General features: G+C 49.3%; 7 non-coding genes across 7 annotated transcripts; all 7 read right to left on the bottom strand.

Annotated features, from left to right (window-relative positions):
- Nucleotides 1-305: 305 nt before the first annotated feature.
- Nucleotides 306-378, bottom strand: trnar-acg (transfer RNA arginine (anticodon ACG)). The gene has a single exon. It is a non-coding gene; the product is annotated as a tRNA-Arg (tRNA).
- Nucleotides 379-4013: 3635 nt separating this feature from the next.
- trnar-acg (transfer RNA arginine (anticodon ACG)) lies at nt 4014-4086 on the bottom strand. The gene has a single exon. It is a non-coding gene; the product is annotated as a tRNA-Arg (tRNA).
- A 2399-nt stretch (nt 4087-6485) lies between these two features.
- On the bottom strand, nt 6486-6558 carry trnar-acg (transfer RNA arginine (anticodon ACG)). Its single transcript has one exon. It is a non-coding gene; the product is annotated as a tRNA-Arg (tRNA).
- A 1164-nt stretch (nt 6559-7722) lies between these two features.
- On the bottom strand, nt 7723-7795 carry trnar-acg (transfer RNA arginine (anticodon ACG)). Its single transcript has one exon. It is a non-coding gene; the product is annotated as a tRNA-Arg (tRNA).
- Nucleotides 7796-8959: 1164 nt separating this feature from the next.
- trnar-acg (transfer RNA arginine (anticodon ACG)) lies at nt 8960-9032 on the bottom strand. The gene has a single exon. It is a non-coding gene; the product is annotated as a tRNA-Arg (tRNA).
- A 3626-nt stretch (nt 9033-12658) lies between these two features.
- trnar-acg (transfer RNA arginine (anticodon ACG)) lies at nt 12659-12731 on the bottom strand. Its single transcript has one exon. It is a non-coding gene; the product is annotated as a tRNA-Arg (tRNA).
- A 1164-nt stretch (nt 12732-13895) lies between these two features.
- Nucleotides 13896-13968, bottom strand: trnar-acg (transfer RNA arginine (anticodon ACG)). The gene has a single exon. It is a non-coding gene; the product is annotated as a tRNA-Arg (tRNA).
- Between the last annotated feature and the right edge of the window lie 2320 nt (nt 13969-16288).

Here is a 16288-nt window from a genome sequence, read left to right as displayed (position 1 = left end):
GTGGGTGAGCCCATCTGCTTCTGAAGGTCACCGCAGGCTGAGGGACATCAAATCCTTTGATGTGCTGTCGCAGCAAAACTTCTCGATTTTTGCATGCATGCAGCTGAAATGGAAAGAAGGAAAGACATCTTTACAAGTATCAATGCCTTTCTCTGAGGATTGAACTGAGGACCTTCAGATTATGTGACTGACGTGCTGCCTACTGCACTAAGAAGGTACTTACCAGTTTACGAGCTGGACAGTTTGACCAAATATGTTCGCTTACGTGGCATCCAAAGCCATAATGCAAAGATTGCAAAAATACTCGAGCCAGGTAGGAGTCGAACCTACAATCTTCTGAACCGTAGTCAGACGCGATATCCATTGCGCCACTGGCCCAGTTTGTGAAAAATAGCTGCGACATCAGCAGGTGCACAGGACGGGCAGATTACAAGGCATGAGGCAGACAATCACCAAAGAGAGGCACCTCTGTCACATCCCTTCGATTCACAGGTGGGAGAGCAGAGCAGTGCAGTAGAAAACAAAGCAAAGCAAAGTCGTGCTTAGGTAGTTGGTTGCACTCCGGCTTGAAGCAGTGAGCATTCTTTTGAAGTATGTATGTGTGTGGTAAGTGGCAATTCGCTGAAGGCAGAGCTCTTAATATGACGAGCAGTTTACAGCTGAACATGTTGCAGCTGAGGCACAGGACAGTGCCTTCGCCGTTTTGCTTGAACACTTGCATCTGTGTGTCAGCAGGGAGTGCCTTTGAGCAGCAATGCATGAAAAGAGGCAGCACTTTCTTTCAGGCAAAGCCTCAGGCAATAGAATCATCTGTCCATCAGTCAGACAGGCCTCTCGCTTGCTCCCTCACGCTCGTGGCGGCTGCGACGTTACGCTCAACTCGCTTCCCTTCCGCAGGCTCGAGCTCTTCTTGGCGTCTTTCACCATATCCGTGGCTTCCAGTCCTGCCCTTGCTCGCTTGCTATTGCTCAGTAACGTCGATTGGAGCAAAGCATGAAAAGTGTTCAGGGAGCAGGCCAACCTGAAGCAGGAGATTTCTGCTGGTCGTGGAAGCGAGGAGGCAAGTGATAAGGGGCGAGTCAGGTGCAAACTGGGAGCTAATACCAGATGTGAATGAGGAATTTGCTCAAATGGGAGAGCGCTTACTTTGCATGTGTGAGACAGTGGGATCAATGCCTGCATTCTCCACTGTTCTTTTGGCTCAGTTAATAGTTCAGACACAAGAGTTGTGTCAGGTGTGGGTGAGCCCATCTGCTTCTGAAGGTCACCGCAGGCTGAGGGACATCAAATCCTTTGGTGTGCTGTCGCAGCAAAACTTCTCGATTTTTGCATGCATGCAGCTGAAATGGAAAGAAGGAAAAACATCTTTACAAGTATCAATGCCTTCTCTAAGGATTGAACTGAGGACCTTGAGATAACGAGACTGACGTGCTGCCTAATGCACTAAGAAGGCACTTACCAGTTTAAGAGCTGGACAGTTTGACCAAATATGTTCGCTTACGTGGCATCCAAAGCCATAATGCAAAGATTGCAAAAATACTCGAGCCAGGTAGGAGTCGAACCTACAATCTTCTGATCCGTCGTCAGACGCGTTATCCATTGTGCCACTGGCCCAGTCTGTGAAAAATAGCTGCGACATCAGCAGGTGCACAGGACGGGCAGATTACAAGGCATGAGGCAGACAATCACCAAAGAGAGGCACCTCTGCCGCATCCCTTCGATTCACAGGTGGGAGAGCGGAGCAGTGCAGTAGAAAACAAAGCAAAGCAAAGTCGTGCTTAGGTAGTTGGTTGCACTCCGGCTTGAAGCAGTGAGCATTCTTTTGAAGTATGTATGTGTGTGGTAAGTGGCAATTCGCTGAAGGCAGAGCTCTTAATATGACGAGCAGTTTACAGCTGAACATGTTGCAGCTGAGGCACAGGACAGTGCCTTCGCCGTTTTGCTTGAACACTTGCATCTGTGTGTCAGCAGGGAGTGCCTTTGAGCAGCAATGCATGAAAAGAGGCAGCACTTTCTTTCAGGCAAAGCCTCAGGCAATAGAATCATCTGTCCATCAGTCAGAAAGGGCTCTCGCTTGCTCCCTCACGCTCGTGGCGGCTGCGACATTACGCTCAACTCGCTTCCCTTCCGCAGGCTCGAGCTCTTCTTGGTATCTTTCACCATATCCGTGGCTTCCAGTCCTGCCCTTGCTCGCTTGCTATTGCTCAGTAACGTCGATTGGAGCAAAGCATGAAAATTGTTCAGGGAGCAGGCCAACCTGAAGCAGGAGATTTCTGCTGGTCGTGGAAGGGAGGAGGCCAGTGATAAGGGGCGATTCAGATGCAAACTGGGAGCTAATACCAGATGTGAATGGGGAATTTGCTCAAATGGGAGAGCGCTTACTTTGCATGTGTGAGGCAGTGGGATCAATGCCTGCATTCTCCACTGTTCTTTTGGCTCAGTGAATAGTTCAGATACAAGAGTTGTGTCAGGTGTGGGTGAGCCCATCTGCTTCTGAAGGTCACCGCAGGCTGAGGGACATCAAATCCTTTGGTGTGCTGTCGCAGCAAAACTTCTCGATTTTTGCATGCATGCAGCTGAAATGGAAAGAAGGAAAAACATCTTTACAAGTATCAATGCCTTCTCTAAGGATTGAATTGAGGACCTTCAGATAATGAGACTGACGTGCTGCCTACTGCACTAAGAAGGTACTTACCTGTTTAAGAGCTGGACAGTTTGACCACATATGTTCGCTTACGTGGAATCCAAAGCCATAATGCAAAGATTGCAAAAATACTCAAGCCAGGTAGGAGTCGAACCGACAATCTTCTGATCCGTAGTCAGACGTGTTATCCATTGCGCCACTGGCCCAGTCTGTGAAAAATAGCTGCGACATCAGCAGGTGCACAGGACGGGCAGATTACAAGGCATGAGGCAGACAATCACCAAAGAGAGGCACCTCTGTCGCATCCCTTCGATTCACAGGTGGGAGAGCGGAGCAGTGCAGTAGAAAACAAAGCAAAGCAAAGTCGTGCTTAGGTAGTTGGTTGCACTCCGGCTTGAAGCAGTGAGCATTCTTTTGAAGTATGTATGTGTGTGGTAAGTGGCAATTCGCTAAAGGCAGAGCTCTTAATATGACGAGCATTTTACAGCTGAACATGTTGCAGCTGAGGCACAGGACAGTGCCTTCGCCGTTTTGCTTGAACACTTGCATCTGTGTGTCAGCAGGGAGTGCCTTTGAGCAGCAATGCATGAAAAGAGGCAGCACTTTCTTTCAGGCAAAGCCTCAGGCAATAGAATCATCTGTCCATCAGTCAGACAGGCCTCTCGCTTGCTCCCTCACGCTCGTGGCGGCTGCGACGTTACGCTCAACTCGCTTCCCTTCCGCAGGCTCGAGCTCTTCTTGGCGTCTTTCACCATATCCGTGGCTTCCAGTGCTGCCCTTGCTCGCCTGCTATTGCTCAGTAACGTCGATTGGAGCAAAGCATGAAAAGTGTTCAGGGAGCAGGCCAACCTGAAGCAGGAGATTTCTGCTGGTCGTGGAAGGGAGGAGGCCAGTGATAAGGGGCGATTCAGATGCAAACTGGGAGCTAATACCAGATGTGAATGGGGAATTTGCTCAAATGGGAGAGCGCTTACTTTGCATGTGTGAGGCAGTGGGATCAATGCCTGCATTCTCCACTGTTCTTTTGGCTCAGTGAATAGTTCAGACACAAGAGTTGTGTCAGGTGTGGGTGAGCCCATCTGCTTCTGAAGGTCACCGCAGGCTGAGGGACATCAAATCCTTTGGTGTGCTGTCGCAGCAAAACTTCTCGATTTTTGCATGCATGCAGCTGAAATGGAAAGAAGGAAAAACATCTTTACAAGTATCAATGCCTTTTCTAAGGATTGAACTCAGGACCTTCAGATTATGAGACTGACGTGCTGCCTACTGCACTAAGAAGGTACTTACGTGTTTAAGAGCTGGACAGTTTGACCACATATGTTCGCTTACGTGGAATCCAAAGCCATAATGCAAAGATTGCAAAAATACTCAAGCCAGGTAGGAGTCGAACCTACAATCGTCTGATCCGTAGTCAGACGCGATATCCATTGCGCCACTGGCCCAGTTTGTGAAAAATAGCTGCGACATCAGCAGGTGCACAGGACGGGCAGATTACAAGGCATGAGGCAGACAATCACCAAAGAGAGGCACCTCTGTCGCATCCCTTCGATTCACAGGTGGGAGAGCGGAGCAGTGCAGTAGAAAACAAAGCAAAGCAAAGTCGTGCTTAGGTAGTTGGTTGCACTGCGGCTTGAAGCAGTGAGCATTCTTTTGAAGTATGTATGTGTGTGGTAAGTGGCAATTCGCTAAAGGCAGAGCTCTTAATATGACGAGCATTTTACAGCTGAACATGTTGCAGCTGAGGCACAGGACAGTGCCTTCGCCGTTTTGCTTGAACACTTGCATCTGTGTGTCAGCAGGGAGTGCCTTTGAGCAGCAATGCATGAAAAGAGGCAACACTTTCTTTCAGGCAAAGCCTCAGGCAATAGAATCATCTGTCCATCAGTCAGAAAGGGCTCTCGCTTGCTCCCTCACGCTCGTGGCGGCTGCGACATTACGCTCAACTCGCTTCCCTTCCGCAGGCTCGAGCTCTTCTTGGTATCTTTCACCATATCCGTGGCTTCCAGTCCTGCCCTTGCTCGCTTGCTATTGCTCAGTAACGTCGATTGGAGCAAAGCATGAAAATTGTTCAGGGAGCAGGCCAACCTGAAGCAGGAGATTTCTGCTGGTCGTGGAAGGGAGGAGGCCAGTGATAAGGGGCGATTCAGATGCAAACTGGGAGCTAATACCAGATGTGAATGGGGAATTTGCTCAAATGGGAGAGCGCTTACTTTGCATGTGTGAGGCAGTGGGATCAATGCCTGCATTCTCCACTGTTCTTTTGGCTCAGTGAATAGTTCAGATACAAGAGTTGTGTCAGGTGTGGGTGAGCCCATCTGCTTCTGAAGGTCACCGCAGGCTGAGGGACATCAAATCCTTTGGTGTGCTGTCGCAGCAAAACTTCTCGATTTTTGCATGCATGCAGCTGAAATGGAAAGAAGGAAAAACATCTTTACAAGTATCAATGCCTTCTCTAAGGATTGAATTGAGGACCTTCAGATAATGAGACTGACGTGCTGCCTACTGCACTAAGAAGGTACTTACCTGTTTAAGAGCTGGACAGTTTGACCACATATGTTCGCTTACGTGGAATCCAAAGCCATAATGCAAAGATTGCAAAAATACTCAAGCCAGGTAGGAGTCGAACCGACAATCTTCTGATCCGTAGTCAGACGTGTTATCCATTGCGCCACTGGCCCAGTCTGTGAAAAATAGCTGCGACATCAGCAGGTGCACAGGACGGGCAGATTACAAGGCATGAGGCAGACAATCACCAAAGAGAGGCACCTCTGTCGCATCCCTTCGATTCACAGGTGGGAGAGCGGAGCAGTGCAGTAGAAAACAAAGCAAAGCAAAGTCGTGCTTAGGTAGTTGGTTGCACTCCGGCTTGAAGCAGTGAGCATTCTTTTGAAGTATGTATGTGTGTGGTAAGTGGCAATTCGCTAAAGGCAGAGCTCTTAATATGACGAGCATTTTACAGCTGAACATGTTGCAGCTGAGGCACAGGACAGTGCCTTCGCCGTTTTGCTTGAACACTTGCATCTGTGTGTCAGCAGGGAGTGCCTTTGAGCAGCAATGCATGAAAAGAGGCAGCACTTTCTTTCAGGCAAAGCCTCAGGCAATAGAATCATCTGTCCATCAGTCAGACAGGCCTCTCGCTTGCTCCCTCACGCTCGTGGCGGCTGCGACGTTACGCTCAACTCGCTTCCCTTCCGCAGGCTCGAGCTCTTCTTGGCGTCTTTCACCATATCCGTGGCTTCCAGTGCTGCCCTTGCTCGCCTGCTATTGCTCAGTAACGTCGATTGGAGCAAAGCATGAAAAGTGTTCAGGGAGCAGGCCAACCTGAAGCAGGAGATTTCTGCTGGTCGTGGAAGGGAGGAGGCCAGTGATAAGGGGCGATTCAGATGCAAACTGGGAGCTAATACCAGATGTGAATGGGGAATTTGCTCAAATGGGAGAGCGCTTACTTTGCATGTGTGAGGCAGTGGGATCAATGCCTGCATTCTCCACTGTTCTTTTGGCTCAGTGAATAGTTCAGACACAAGAGTTGTGTCAGGTGTGGGTGAGCCCATCTGCTTCTGAAGGTCACCGCAGGCTGAGGGACATCAAATCCTTTGGTGTGCTGTCGCAGCAAAACTTCTCGATTTTTGCATGCATGCAGCTGAAATGGAAAGAAGGAAAAACATCTTTACAAGTATCAATGCCTTTTCTAAGGATTGAACTCAGGACCTTCAGATTATGAGACTGACGTGCTGCCTACTGCACTAAGAAGGTACTTACGTGTTTAAGAGCTGGACAGTTTGACCACATATGTTCGCTTACGTGGAATCCAAAGCCATAATGCAAAGATTGCAAAAATACTCAAGCCAGGTAGGAGTCGAACCTACAATCGTCTGATCCGTAGTCAGACGCGATATCCATTGCGCCACTGGCCCAGTTTGTGAAAAATAGCTGCGACATCAGCAGGTGCACAGGACGGGCAGATTACAAGGCATGAGGCAGACAATCACCAAAGAGAGGCACCTCTGTCGCATCCCTTCGATTCACAGGTGGGAGAGCGGAGCAGTGCAGTAGAAAACAAAGCAAAGCAAAGTCGTGCTTAGGTAGTTGGTTGCACTGCGGCTTGAAGCAGTGAGCATTCTTTTGAAGTATGTATGTGTGTGGTAAGTGGCAATTCGCTAAAGGCAGAGCTCTTAATATGACGAGCATTTTACAGCTGAACATGTTGCAGCTGAGGCACAGGACAGTGCCTTCGCCGTTTTGCTTGAACACTTGCATCTGTGTGTCAGCAGGGAGTGCCTTTGAGCAGCAATGCATGAAAAGAGGCAACACTTTCTTTCAGGCAAAGCCTCAGGCAATAGAATCATCTGTCCATCAGTCAGAGAGGCCTCTCGCTTGCTCCCTCACGCTCGTGGCGGCTGCGACGTTGCGCTCAACTCGCTTCCCTTCCGCAGGCTCGAGCTCTTCTTGGCGTCTTTCACCATATCCGTGGCTTCCAGTCCTGCCCTTGCTCGCTTGCTATTGCTCAGTAACGTCGATTGGAGCAAAGCATGAAAAGTGTTCAGGGAGCAGGCCAACCTGAAGCAGGAGATTTCTGCTGGTCGTGGAAGCGAGGAGGCAAGTGATAAGGGGCGAGTCAGGTGCAAACTGGGAGCTAATACCAGATGTGAATGGGGAATTTGCTCAAATGGGAGAGCGCTTACTTTGCATGTGTGAGGCAGTGGGATCAATGCCTGCATTCTCCACTGTTCTTTTGGCTCAGTTAATAGTTCAGACACAAGAGTTGTGTCAGGTGTGGGTGAGCCCATCTGCTTCTGAAGGTCACCGCAGGCTGAGGGACATCAAATCCTTTGATGTGCTGTCGCAGCAAAACTTCTCGATTTTTGCATGCATGCAGCTGAAATGGAAAGAAGGAAAGACATCTTTACAAGTATCAATGCCTTTCTCTGAGGATTGAACTGAGGACCTTCAGATTATGTGACTGACGTGCTGCCTACTGCACTAAGAAGGTACTTACCAGTTTACGAGCTGGACAGTTTGACCAAATATGTTCGCTTACGTGGCATCCAAAGCCATAATGCAAAGATTGCAAAAATACTCGAGCCAGGTAGGAGTCGAACCTACAATCTTCTGAACCGTAGTCAGACGCGATATCCATTGCGCCACTGGCCCAGTTTGTGAAAAATAGCTGCGACATCAGCAGGTGCACAGGACGGGCAGATTACAAGGCATGAGGCAGACAATCACCAAAGAGAGGCACCTCTGTCACATCCCTTCGATTCACAGGTGGGAGAGCAGAGCAGTGCAGTAGAAAACAAAGCAAAGCAAAGTCGTGCTTAGGTAGTTGGTTGCACTGCGGCTTGAAGCAGTGAGCATTCTTTTGAAGTATGTATGTGTGTGGTAAGTGGCAATTCGCTAAAGGCAGAGCTCTTAATATGACGAGCATTTTACAGCTGAACATGTTGCAGCTGAGGCACAGGACAGTGCCTTCGCCGTTTTGCTTGAACACTTGCATCTGTGTGTCAGCAGGGAGTGCCTTTGAGCAGCAATGCATGAAAAGAGGCAACAATTTCTTTCAGGCAAAGCCTCAGGCAATAGAATCATCTGTCCATCAGTCAGATAGGCCTCTCGCTTGCTCCCTCACGCTCGTGGCGGCTGCGACGTTGCGCTCAACTCGCTTCCCTTCCGCAGGCTCGAGCTCTTCTTGGCGTCTTTCACCATATCCGTGGCTTCCAGTCCTGCCCTTGCTCGCTTGCTATTGCTCAGTAACGTCGATTGGAGCAAAGCATGAAAAGTGTTCAGGGAGCAGGCCAACCTGAAGCAGGAGATTTCTGCTGGTCGTGGAAGCGAGGAGGCAAGTGATAAGGGGCGAGTCAGGTGCAAACTGGGAGCTAATACCAGATGTGAATGGGGAATTTGCTCAAATGGGAGAGCGCTTACTTTGCATGTGTGAGGCAGTGGGATCAATGCCTGCATTCTCCACTGTTCTTTTGGCTCAGTTAATAGTTCAGACACAAGAGTTGTGTCAGGTGTGGGTGAGCCCATCTGCTTCTGAAGGTCACCGCAGGCTGAGGGACATCAAATCCTTTGATGTGCTGTCGCAGCAAAACTTCTCGATTTTTGCATGCATGCAGCTGAAATGGAAAGAAGGAAAGACATCTTTACAAGTATCAATACCTTTCTCTGAGGATTGAACTGAGGACCTTCAGATTATGTGACTGACGTGCTGCCTACTGCACTAAGAAGGTACTTACCAGTTTACGAGCTGGACAGTTTGACCAAATATGTTCGCTTACGTGGCATCCAAAGCCATAATGCAAAGATTGCAAAAATACTCGAGCCAGGTAGGAGTCGAACCTACAATCTTCTGAACCGTAGTCAGACGCGATATCCATTGCGCCACTGGCCCAGTTTGTGAAAAATAGCTGCGACATCAGCAGGTGCACAGGACGGGCAGATTACAAGGCATGAGGCAGACAATCACCAAAGAGAGGCACCTCTGTCACATCCCTTCGATTCACAGGTGGGAGAGCAGAGCAGTGCAGTAGAAAACAAAGCAAAGCAAAGTCGTGCTTAGGTAGTTGGTTGCACTCCGGCTTGAAGCAGTGAGCATTCTTTTGAAGTATGTATGTGTGTGGTAAGTGGCAATTCGCTGAAGGCAGAGCTCTTAATATGACGAGCAGTTTACAGCTGAACATGTTGCAGCTGAGGCACAGGACAGTGCCTTCGCCGTTTTGCTTGAACACTTGCATCTGTGTGTCAGCAGGGAGTGCCTTTGAGCAGCAATGCATGAAAAGAGGCAGCACTTTCTTTCAGGCAAAGCCTCAGGCAATAGAATCATCTGTCCATCAGTCAGACAGGCCTCTCGCTTGCTCCCTCACGCTCGTGGCGGCTGCGACGTTACGCTCAACTCGCTTCCCTTCCGCAGGCTCGAGCTCTTCTTGGCGTCTTTCACCATATCCGTGGCTTCCAGTGCTGCCCTTGCTCGCCTGCTATTGCTCAGTAACGTCGATTGGAGCAAAGCATGAAAAGTGTTCAGGGAGCGGGCCAACCTGAAGCAGGAGATTTCTGCTGGTCGTGGAAGCGAGGAGGCAAGTGATAAGGGGCGAGTCAGATGCAAACTGGGAGCTAATACCAGATGTGAATGAGGAATTTGCTCAAATGGGAGAGCGCTTACTTTGCATGTGTGAGACAGTGGGATCAATGCCTGCATTCTCCACTGTTCTTTTGGCTCAGTTAATAGTTCAGACACAAGAGTTGTGTCAGGTGTGGGTGAGCCCATCTGCTTCTGAAGGTCACCGCAGGCTGAGGGACATCAAATCCTTTGGTGTGCTGTCGCAGCAAAACTTCTCGATTTTTGCATGCATGCAGCTGAAATGGAAAGAAGGAAAAACATCTTTACAAGTATCAATGCCTTCTCTAAGGATTGAACTGAGGACCTTTAGATAACGAGACTGACGTGCTGCCTAATGCACTAAGAAGGCACTTACCAGTTTAAGAGCTGGACAGTTTGACCAAATATGTTCGCTTACGTGGCATCCAAAGCCATAATGCAAAGATTGCAAAAATACTCGAGCCAGGTAGGAGTCGAACCTACAATCTTCTGATCCGTCGTCAGACGCGTTATCCATTGTGCCACTGGCCCAGTCTGTGAAAAATAGCTGCGACATCAGCAGGTGCACAGGACGGGCAGATTACAAGGCATGAGGCAGACAATCACCAAAGAGAGGCACCTCTGTCGCATCCCTTCGATTCACAGGTGGGAGAGCGGAGCAGTGCAGTAGAAAACAAAGCAAAGCAAAGTCGTGCTTAGGTAGTTGGTTGCACTCCGGCTTGAAGCAGTGAGCATTCTTTTGAAGTATGTATGTGTGTGGTAAGTGGCAATTCGCTGAAGGCAGAGCTCTTAATATGACGAGCAGTTTACAGCTGAACATGTTGCAGCTGAGGCACAGGACAGTGCCTTCGCCGTTTTGCTTGAACACTTGCATCTGTGTGTCAGCAGGGAGTGCCTTTGAGCAGCAATGCATGAAAAGAGGCAGCACTTTCTTTCAGGCAAAGCCTCAGGCAATAGAATCATCTGTCCATCAGTCAGAAAGGGCTCTCGCTTGCTCCCTCACGCTCGTGGCGGCTGCGACATTACGCTCAACTCGCTTCCCTTCCGCAGGCTCGAGCTCTTCTTGGTATCTTTCACCATATCCGTGGCTTCCAGTCCTGCCCTTGCTCGCTTGCTATTGCTCAGTAACGTCGATTGGAGCAAAGCATGAAAATTGTTCAGGGAGCAGGCCAACCTGAAGCAGGAGATTTCTGCTGGTCGTGGAAGGGAGGAGGCCAGTGATAAGGGGCGATTCAGATGCAAACTGGGAGCTAATACCAGATGTGAATGGGGAATTTGCTCAAATGGGAGAGCGCTTACTTTGCATGTGTGAGGCAGTGGGATCAATGCCTGCATTCTCCACTGTTCTTTTGGCTCAGTGAATAGTTCAGATACAAGAGTTGTGTCAGGTGTGGGTGAGCCCATCTGCTTCTGAAGGTCACCGCAGGCTGAGGGACATCAAATCCTTTGGTGTGCTGTCGCAGCAAAACTTCTCGATTTTTGCATGCATGCAGCTGAAATGGAAAGAAGGAAAAACATCTTTACAAGTATCAATGCCTTCTCTAAGGATTGAATTGAGGACCTTCAGATAATGAGACTGACGTGCTGCCTACTACACTAAGAAGGTACTTCCCAGTTTAAGAGCTGGACAGTTTGACCACATATGTTCGCTTACGTGGAATCCAAAGCCATAATGCAAAGATACTCAAGCCAGGTAGGAGTCGAACCGACAATCTTCTGATCCGTAGTCAGACGTGTTATCCATTGCGCCACTGGCCCAGTCTGTGAAAAATAGCTGCGACATCAGCAGGTGCACAGGACGGGCAGATTACAAGGCATGAGGCAGACAATCACCAAAGAGAGGCACCTCTGTCGCATCCCTTCGATTCACAGGTGGGAGAGCGGAGCAGTGCAGTAGAAAACAAAGCAAAGCAAAGTCGTGCTTAGGTAGTTGGTTGCACTCCGGCTTGAAGCAGTGAGCATTCTTTTGAAGTATGTATGTGTGTGGTAAGTGGCAATTCGCTAAAGGCAGAGCTCTTAATATGACGAGCATTTTACAGCTGAACATGTTGCAGCTGAGGCACAGGACAGTGCCTTCGCCGTTTTGCTTGAACACTTGCATCTGTGTGTCAGCAGGGAGTGCCTTTGAGCAGCAATGCATGAAAAGAGGCAGCACTTTCTTTCAGGCAAAGCCTCAGGCAATAGAATCATCTGTCCATCAGTCAGACCGGCCTCTCGCTTGCTCCCTCACGCTCGTGGCGGCTGCGACGTTACGCTCAACTCGCTTCCCTTCCGCAGGCTCGAGCTCTTCTTGGCGTCTTTCACCATATCCGTGGCTTCCAGTGCTGCCCTTGCTCGCCTGCTATTGCTCAGTAACGTCGATTGGAGCAAAGCATGAAAAGTGTTCAGGGAGCAGGCCAACCTGAAGCAGGAGATTTCTGCTGGTCGTGGAAGGGAGGAGGCCAGTGATAAGGGGCGATTCAGATGCAAACTGGGAGCTAATACCAGATGTGAATGGGGAATTTGCTCAAATGGGAGAGCGCTTACTTTGCATGTGTGAGGCAGTGGGATCAATGCCTGCATTCTCCACTGTTCTTTTGGCTCAGTGAATAGTTCAGACACAAGAGTTGTGTCAGGTGTGGGTGAGCCCATCTGCTTCTGAAGGTCACCGCAGGCTGAGGGACATCAAATCCTTTGGTGTGCTGTCGCAGCAAAACTTCTCGATTTTTGCATGCATGCAGCTGAAATGGAAAGAAGGAAAAACATCTTTACAAGTATCAATGCCTTTTCTAAGGATTGAACTCAGGACCTTCAGATTATGAGACTGACGTGCTGCCTACTGCACTAAGAAGGTACTTACGTGTTTAAGAGCTGGACAGTTTGACCACATATGTTCGCTTACGTGGAATCCAAAGCCATAATGCAAAGATTGCAAAAATACTCAAGCCAGGTAGGAGTCGAACCTACAATCGTCTGATCCGTAGTCAGACGCGATATCCATTGCGCCACTGGCCCAGTTTGTGAAAAATAGCTGCGACATCAGCAGGTGCACAGGACGGGCAGATTACAAGGCATGAGGCAGACAATCACCAAAGAGAGGCACCTCTGTCGCATCCCTTCGATTCACAGGTGGGAGAGCGGAGCAGTGCAGTAGAAAACAAAGCAAAGCAAAGTCGTGCTTAGGTAGTTGGTTGCACTGCGGCTTGAAGCAGTGAGCATTCTTTTGAAGTATGTATGTGTGTGGTAAGTGGCAATTCGCTAAAGGCAGAGCTCTTAATATGACGAGCATTTTACAGCTGAACATGTTGCAGCTGAGGCACAGGACAGTGCCTTCGCCGTTTTGCTTGAACACTTGCATCTGTGTGTCAGCAGGGAGTGCCTTTGAGCAGCAATGCATGAAAAGAGGCAACACTTTCTTTCAGGCAAAGCCTCAGGCAATAGAATCATCTGTCCATCAGTCAGATAGGCCTCTCGCTTGCTCCCTCACGCTCGTGGCGGCTGCGACGTTGCGCTCAACTCGCTTCCCTTCCGCAGGCTCGAGCTCTTCTTGGCGTCTTTCACCATATCCGTGGCTTCCAGTCCTGCCCTTGCTCGCTTGCTATTGCTCAGTAACGTCGATTGGAGCAAAGCATGAAAAGTGTTCAGGGAGCAGGCCAACCTGAAGCAGGAGATTTCTGCTGGTCGTGGAAGCGAGGAGGCAAGTGATAAGGGGCGAGTCAGGTGCAAACTGGGAGCTAATACCAGATGTGAATGGGGAATTTGCTCAAATGGGAGAGCGCTTACTTTGCATGTGTGAGGCAGTGGGATCAATGCCTGCATTCTCCACTGTTCTTTTGGCTCAGTTAATAGTTCAGACACAAGAGTTGTGTCAGGTGTGGGTGAGCCCATCTGCTTCTGAAGGTCACCGCAGGCTGAGGGACATCAAATCCTTTGATGTGCTGTCGCAGCAAAACTTCTCGATTTTTGCATGCATGCAGCTGAAATGGAAAGAAGGAAAGACATCTTTACAAGTATCAATGCCTTTCTCTGAGGATTGAACTGAGGACCTTCAGATTATGTGACTGACGTGCTGCCTACTGCACTAAGAAGGTACTTACCAGTTTACGAGCTGGACAGTTTGACCAAATATGTTCGCTTACGTGGCATCCAAAGCCATAATGCAAAGATTGCAAAAATACTCGAGCCAGGTAGGAGTCGAACCTACAATCTTCTGAACCGTAGTCAGACGCGATATCCATTGCGCCACTGGCCCAGTTTGTGAAAAATAGCTGCGACATCAGCAGGTGCACAGGACGGGCAGATTACAAGGCATGAGGCAGACAATCACCAAAGAGAGGCACCTCTGTCACATCCCTTCGATTCACAGGTGGGAGAGCAGAGCAGTGCAGTAGAAAACAAAGCAAAGCAAAGTCGTGCTTAGGTAGTTGGTTGCACTCCGGCTTGAAGCAGTGAGCATTCTTTTGAAGTATGTATGTGTGTGGTAAGTGGCAATTCGCTGAAGGCAGAGCTCTTAATATGACGAGCAGTTTACAGCTGAACATGTTGCAGCTGAGGCACAGGACAGTGCCTTCGCCGTTTTGCTTGAACACTTGCATCTGTGTGTCAGCAGGGAGTGCCTTTGAGCAGCAATGCATGAAAAGAGGCAGCACTTTCTTTCAGGCAAAGCCTCAGGCAATAGAATCATCTGTCCATCAGTCAGACAGGCCTCTCGCTTGCTCCCTCACGCTCGTGGCGGCTGCGACGTTACGCTCAACTCGCTTCCCTTCCGCAGGCTCGAGCTCTTCTTGGCGTCTTTCACCATATCCGTGGCTTCCAGTGCTGCCCTTGCTCGCCTGCTATTGCTCAGTAACGTCGATTGGAGCAAAGCATGAAAAGTGTTCAGGGAGCGGGCCAACCTGAAGCAGGAGATTTCTGCTGGTCGTGGAAGCGAGGAGGCAAGTGATAAGGGGCGAGTCAGATGCAAACTGGGAGCTAATACCAGATGTGAATGAGGAATTTGCTCAAATGGGAGAGCGCTTACTTTGCATGTGTGAGACAGTGGGATCAATGCCTGCATTCTCCACTGTTCTTTTGGCTCAGTTAATAGTTCAGACACAAGAGTTGTGTCAGGTGTGGGTGAGCCCATCTGCTTCTGAAGGTCACCGCAGGCTGAGGGACATCAAATCCTTTGGTGTGCTGTCGCAGCAAAACTTCTCGATTTTTGCATGCATGCAGCTGAAATGGAAAGAAGGAAAAACATCTTTACAAGTATCAATGCCTTCTCTAAGGATTGAACTGAGGACCTTTAGATAACGAGACTGACGTGCTGCCTAATGCACTAAGAAGGCACTTACCAGTTTAAGAGCTGGACAGTTTGACCAAATATGTTCGCTTACGTGGCATCCAAAGCCATAATGCAAAGATTGCAAAAATACTCGAGCCAGGTAGGAGTCGAACCTACAATCTTCTGATCCGTCGTCAGACGCGTTATCCATTGTGCCACTGGCCCAGTCTGTGAAAAATAGCTGCGACATCAGCAGGTGCACAGGACGGGCAGATTACAAGGCATGAGGCAGACAATCACCAAAGAGAGGCACCTCTGTCGCATCCCTTCGATTCACAGGTGGGAGAGCGGAGCAGTGCAGTAGAAAACAAAGCAAAGCAAAGTCGTGCTTAGGTAGTTGGTTGCACTCCGGCTTGAAGCAGTGAGCATTCTTTTGAAGTATGTATGTGTGTGGTAAGTGGCAATTCGCTGAAGGCAGAGCTCTTAATATGACGAGCAGTTTACAGCTGAACATGTTGCAGCTGAGGCACAGGACAGTGCCTTCGCCGTTTTGCTTGAACACTTGCATCTGTGTGTCAGCAGGGAGTGCCTTTGAGCAGCAATGCATGAAAAGAGGCAGCACTTTCTTTCAGGCAAAGCCTCAGGCAATAGAATCATCTGTCCATCAGTCAGAAAGGGCTCTCGCTTGCTCCCTCACGCTCGTGGCGGCTGCGACATTACGCTCAACTCGCTTCCCTTCCGCAGGCTCGAGCTCTTCTTGGTATCTTTCACCATATCCGTGGCTTCCAGTCCTGCCCTTGCTCGCTTGCTATTGCTCAGTAACGTCGATTGGAGCAAAGCATGAAAATTGTTCAGGGAGCAGGCCAACCTGAAGCAGGAGATTTCTGCTGGTCGTGGAAGGGAGGAGGCCAGTGATAAGGGGCGATTCAGATGCAAACTGGGAGCTAATACCAGATGTGAATGGGGAATTTGCTCAAATGGGAGAGCGCTTACTTTGCATGTGTGAGGCAGTGGGATCAATGCCTGCATTCTCCACTGTTCTTTTGGCTCAGTGAATAGTTCAGATACAAGAGTTGTGTCAGGTGTGGGTGAGCCCATCTGCTTCTGAAGGTCACCGCAGGCTGAGGGACATCAAATCCTTTGGTGTGCTGTCGCAGCAAAACTTCTCGATTTTTGCATGCATGCAGCTGAAATGGAAAGAAGGAAAAACATCTTTACAAGTATCAATGCCTTCTCTAAGGATTGAATTGAGGACCTTCAGATAATGAGACTGACGTGCTGCCTACTACACTAAGAAGGTACTTCCCAG

The sequence above is a fragment of the Pristiophorus japonicus genome, chromosome 1 (genome assembly GCF_044704955.1).
Source record: "Pristiophorus japonicus isolate sPriJap1 chromosome 1, sPriJap1.hap1, whole genome shotgun sequence".
NCBI classification, from domain to species: Eukaryota; Metazoa; Chordata; class Chondrichthyes; family Pristiophoridae; genus Pristiophorus; species Pristiophorus japonicus.
The sequence above is the reverse complement of the archived record's forward strand: the minus strand, read 5'-3'. Positions and strand labels throughout refer to the sequence as shown.